Here is a 6260-nt window from a genome sequence, read left to right as displayed (position 1 = left end):
CACGGTGGGCTGTCTGACATCAGACAGCATGCAACAGGAGAGCAACACTGCAGACACGAAAGATCACAGAAGACCCAAGCGTCAGTGTCACAGTTCTTCATACCCCAATCAACTCCTGAGGTTGATACGGTATGGGACATTATGTTGTGATTGATTTCCTATCTGGTTGTGCTTTTGCCAGAACATCGCAGTGCATGGGCAGAGCCTATTTTAGTAAACTGTTATGGTTTGATTGATTGTTTAGGATGTTGAGTTTTAAAAGTCGAATGAACGACCATTTATTTAATATACAGAAGTATATAAATATTATATATGGCCATTTAAAGAACAAATCATACTAATGGATTAACAGTTAATAAATAAATAAATAAATACATTTGTTAAAAGAAAACCTTTATTCTTTAATATACATACATTTCCTAGATTAAAAATGTTTGTAGAGCTTTCTGCGTATTCTGTGTCACAATTTTTATATTTTTGAGGAATGCAGTGTTCAGTGATCATTACATCAATTATATTATTAGTGTGGATTAACTGTTTGGATGACCTGACTTATTTTCGAGTGACAAGACAGGCAGCAGACAAATGTTCAATTTGATCAACAATATGTCATCCCACTCCTCCTCTCTATATTACCGCAGCTGAGGTGACACAGGTGTACCACACAGTAAGACACAACCTCAGCTACAACAGTGTTGACTGTGCACATAAACTGAATCAAAAGATTCTCCTGGATTCAAAAATTAAAAAAAAAAATGTATAGGGACAACAATGGCAGAGTCAGTGGTTAAAGATGTCCTTGCTCCAAAGGCAGTGGCTGATGTTCTCAAGGCCCTAACATCAGATAAACCCCTCCCATTTTCCATTCAGACAGAAGCATCAAATAAAGGAAACAGGAAGATGTTCCCCCTTGCTGTTCAATACTTCAGTCCAGAATGCGGGGTCACCAACAAAATGCTGGATTTCATTGAAAATGCAGATGAGTCCGCTGCTGGGATTGTAGCTCTCACAGAGCAGTCGCTTGACAAATTTGGCTTATCGTTGGATCATGTGACAGCATTTAGTGCACTGCAGACAACACAAATGTGAATTATGGAATTCACAACTCTGTCTTCACCAACTTGAAGAAGTAACAAAAAGATCTGCTGCAAGGAAACTGCCATGCCCATATTTTGCACAGCACAGTGAAGCATGCTCTTGACCAGCTCACTGTAGATGTGGAAAATGTTGTGCTGAAGGTCTATGCCTTCTTTTCCACATCTGCCAAACGAAGAGAATCACTCAAAGAGTTTTGTAGGTTTTGTGATGTTGAGTTCCAGGAAATTCTGCAACATGTCACAACCAGGTGGCTCTCCCTTAATCCAGCCATCACCCGGCTAATGCAAACCTGGATTGCACTGAAATCGTACTTCATCAGCCTGGGGGGAGGAGTGTCCCAAACAACTTCGAGCATTGTTAAAGTTCAGTGAGGAGGACTCAACTGAGGAAGATGGAGACATTGTGGAGGTTTACCTTCTTTTCTGCAATAATATCCTCTCTTTCTTTGAGGAAGTTGTAAAGAAGCTGGAGAGTGATGAAACCACCTGTGTTGAGTTATATTCCATCATGGAAAACTTCAAGCAAAAGCTCACACAGAGACGAGATTAACAGTTCTATGGCAACAGCACTAAATTGAAGCTCCGTCCACTTGATGCTGACATGGCAAGGGCAGATTTTACTGCATTCCTCAACACAGCACTCTCATATGTTGAGAAATGGTTCAACTTTTCGGAACACTACTGGTTGTTCTCTCTGCAACCTCTCTCTCTGCACCATGGCACCATGACCTTTACTGACATTGAGAGGGTGACCACCAAGCTCAACCTCATCCATAAAGTCAACATGGATGAACTTTATGATGAATGCTCCACAGCAAAACCCATTCTGAAGAGGCTCAAAGAAGATGCTGAAGATGAATGGAAGTCCAAAGGTGTGGCTGCCAGGTGGGTGGCTCTCTTTCGAGTAGCTGACCTGCCAAACATGTTGTCTACCACCAGACACATCCTGAGCATCCCAGCATCCACTGGATGTGTGGAAAGGATCTTCTCCAGAATGGCCAACAAATGGAGTGAATGCAGGAACAGGTGCTCCACAGAGCTCATGAGAAATGAGCTCCTGATCACTCTCAACTTTGAGCAGTCCTGTTCAGAGTTTTACAACAGCGCTTTAAAAGACAAAGAGTTACTCAGTGCTGCAAGGAGTAACAAGAAGTACACCTGGAAAAAGAAGTAACAGTTTTGAGGGGAGGAGTAATGTTGAGGGAAGGAGTAATGTTTTGCACTCTCTTTTTTTACATAAGTTTATAAGTGTTTTTGTTGTTTATTTGTACTGGTTTTTTTTGTATAAATGTTCAAAGAGAGTCCCTATAGTTATGCACTTAAAAAGTAACATGAAGTTCTCAGTTTATTTAGTTTATATTTTAAAAGTTCATTGCTGCACACGCCACACAAAGAGATTTCATTCAAGATTTAATTGACTGCACTTTATAAAAGAATGTTATGTGGTAATAAAGCATTTCAAGATTTAAGTATGACTAATTCCTTTCTTGATCAACCCTTTACTAAAAACACCAGCACAAAATAAAATATACCACTGCTGCGGGCGCCCCGCCCCACAGGAGTCGGGCCCGTGGTGGGCGTCCCTTATTTAAATTTCTGAAAGTTGGCAACCCTAGCTGTGTGTGACGTGTTCAAGCGACTGTGACTTCCAATTCCCCCCTGGGGATCAATAAAGTATTTATCTATCCATCTACCTAACGTGCATTATTTGAACTTGAGTATATTCCGAGCTAGTGGTTCATTCATGGGTTCAATACCTTTTCATGCTTCACTGAACGTGTATTGACTTTAACTATATATTAATCAAACAACTCCATACATTATCTGAATGATATGAAAAACCAGCCCATATATCTCACCGTATGAGTATTAATCATACTCTCCTCTCTCCCTGGTATCCAGTATGTTTGAGTCCTTCAACCGTTGAATACATTTTCTCTCATCTCCTTCTGACTGCCAGGTTGCGCCACCGCGTCACGGACCGGACCAGGAATCCAGCGGCTCTCCTCCAGGAAGCCCCGGCGTCTCCCCGGGCCTCCCCCACCCAGTGATGTCCTTCCCTTCCACCCCGGTCTCCACCCTTGGCTCCAGCAGGCCGCTGACCCGAACCCTCCTAGCCTCCCGACAGAAGGAGAACCTCTGGGAGAGCAGGAGCCACGACGAGGACCCCGACAGCGGAAGCAGTGCACGGCGAAAACGGACTTTCCCGAGGAGAGGAAGTACGAAGGCTACTGGAAGACCAGCGAGGCGGGCCAGCGTTCCAGAGGGGCCGCTCTCTCTGGAAGGAGCCCTCCAGAGGGGCCGCTCTCTCTGGAAGGAGCCCTCCAGAGGGGCCCCTCTCTCTGGAAGGAGCCCTCCAGAGGGGACCCCCTCTCTGGAAGGAGCCCTCCAGAGGGGACCCCCTCTCTGGACGGAGCCCTCCAGAGGGGACGCTCTCTCTGAACGGAGCCCTCCAGAGGGGACGCTCTCTCTGGTTCCCAGGGCTCCACTCACAGCCCTTGGCTCTGATCCCCTGCTATCATCAGCCCAACCACCGCGGCCTCTCCTGCCCTCAGGCTGGGCCCCACAGCGGCCTCTCCTGCCCTCAGGCTGGGCCCCACAGCGGCCTCTCCTGCCCTCAGGCTGGGCCCCACAGCGGCCTCTCCTGCCCTCAGGCTGGGCCCCACAGCGGTCGGCCTGGGAGCCCCAGTGCGAGCGGTCTCGTGCTCTCCAGCGATGGAGGGCCCGGGCCAGGGATGGAAATTAACACCCGCCACACGCCATTTGCGGGTGGATTTGTATGGTGGCGGGTGAATTGTGTCACTTCACCCGCCACTGTGTCGGGTAGACTTTCCAATCAGGTCCGATCAAATTTGCATATTTAATACATTCATTATACGGCGCTGCACAGTTCCACAACCATTACCGTCAACATCCGGCCCCCTTCATCTTCTACGCCTCTTTTGCTGAATTGCGACTGTCAGAATCCGGGATAATGTATCGGTAACAGGGCTCTCAAGTCTCACGCATTCGGCGTGAGACACACAAAATTCAACCCATGCACACGCCACACTTCGCATTTCTCAAGCAGAGAAATTACCAATTTGGGCCGCTATTTAACGGTGTTACAGGTAGGGATCAAATCGGTTTCCCATACGTAGGGTAACCAGACGTCCTCTTTTGCCCGGACATGCCCTCTTTTTGAGACACTTTCAAAAAATGTGTTGCGGAATTTCAAAATCGTCCGGGATTTTATTAAAGCCTCATAGGCCTACATGTTGAATTGAATTTGCGTTGCGTTTCTCTGGGTCGTTCACGAACTAGTTAGGTTACGCCCTCCCCTACTCAGTTCTGTTCGCTTTGCATTGGTGGAAGTGAGTAGGGGGAGTGGTTAGGTAGAGCCTTCGGATTGGACGGCTTAACTTACACAGTTACCGTCGTGTTTTGTATTTATTATTTTACCATTATTGTTTTATAGGGACAAACATTAACAAATTTCGCCTAGAGGGGATTGATAAAGTTCTATCTATTGAACAGAAAGAAACACTTGGTCATACTTTACACACTCTACCACAGCATTGGCCTACTGAATGCCACAGATATATTTTCAGCATTGGACTGAATGCCACATAAATATAGTTTGCACGTTAGCAACGTTTAAAAGTTCAGAGTATAAAGTTCAAGTATATGCCTCTACTTGTATTGCTTAAGCCAATACAACACTGCCTTTTGAGGCAGTGTTTTTTTCTGAATATTAGTGTTAAGGGCCAATTATGCTTACTATCATACGTTAGTTATCATGTCTGTGGACACATTTGTATGCAGTGACATTATAAAAAAACAAATGATCCTTCCGACTTATGATGGTGTAGCCATGCATGTTGTTTTATTGTTAATATGTCAATTTGTTTTTTAATGAAAATACTTTGTATAGATGAATTATCCCCAAACTTGTCATCGTAACACCAACTGATGTGTATGAAAAACACTTATCTTATCTATTGTTACCATTATATTGTTTAAAATGTACGCATATATTAAAAAAATATATAGCGTATAAAAAGTGGCTGGTAAAAAAGATGAATGGCTGGTAGATTTTTAAATCTACCTGCCACAGTGGCTGGTGGGCAAAAAAGTTAATTTCCATCTCTGGCCCAGGCGTGGCTGAGCGGCAGGCTGGGGGTCCCCCCTGGCCCCCCGGCCCTCTAGAGTTCAGCCCCGGTCGAAGCACCGAAGGCCGGCCAGACTGTAAGACCCTGTGTCAGTGGCTCCCCGTCCAGGCCCTCAGCCCGGCCCCACGGGGCAGAGAAGGGCCCGTGGCGGGCGACAGCGCCACGGGTACGGATCCCCGTGGAGAGGAGGCCGGGACGCCTCTCCCCCCGCTGGGGAACGGGCAGGCGGACCGGAGGAGAGGCGCCTGGGGGGGTCTTCTCCAGGGCCTGGAAGGGAGGCTGGGGCTGGGGCTGAGGCTGTTAAGGGGTTAGGGTTGGGGGTGGGGTTAGGGTTAGGGTTGGGGTTGGGGTTAGGGGTGGGGTTGGGGTTGGGGTTAAGCTTAGGGGTTAGGGTTAGGGGTGGGGTTAGGGGTGGGGTTGGGGTTAGGTTTTTATAACGACGTTCGGCTCTTGATGGTCATGGACCCTGGGTGCACTGGCACACCATCTCCCAATCCTTTCATATAATTTTCTTCGGTTTTTTCTTTTTTTGTTATTTTTGTTTTTTTTGTTTTTTTGATTTGTATTTGTTAATTTTTTTGTGTGTTCTTTTTCTTTTTCTGTGAAGAATAAAAAATAAAAAGATAAAAACAGAGGAAGGGAAGGAAGAGCAGGAGGACCAGCAGCTGGGGTCTGAGGAGGCGCGGAGCAGTCTATTTTGTACCCCCAGGGGGATCAAAGGGAGCAGGGTGCCGTCATCGCCAGAGTGCCCAGGGGGCCGGGGCCCCGAGAGACCTCCCATAATGGGGTAGTCGGCGCAGCAAACGGGTCGATAAAAACACTTCTAGTTAAAATGGTGCATGCTAATAATAAAAGTGGGGGATCAAAGGATCCTGCCCATCAACCTTTCGTATAAGTATATATGCAAGAATAAAAATAAAGGAAAGATAAATATATAGATATATAAATAAATACGCACTCATACGTACTAGTTCATTCACACTAATATTGTCATCAAATGGTGAAACATGCG

This window comes from Gadus chalcogrammus, chromosome 16 (assembly GCF_026213295.1).
Source record: "Gadus chalcogrammus isolate NIFS_2021 chromosome 16, NIFS_Gcha_1.0, whole genome shotgun sequence".
Classification (NCBI taxonomy): Eukaryota; Metazoa; Chordata; class Actinopteri; order Gadiformes; family Gadidae; genus Gadus; species Gadus chalcogrammus.
The sequence above is the reverse complement of the archived record's forward strand: the minus strand, read 5'-3'. Positions refer to the sequence as shown.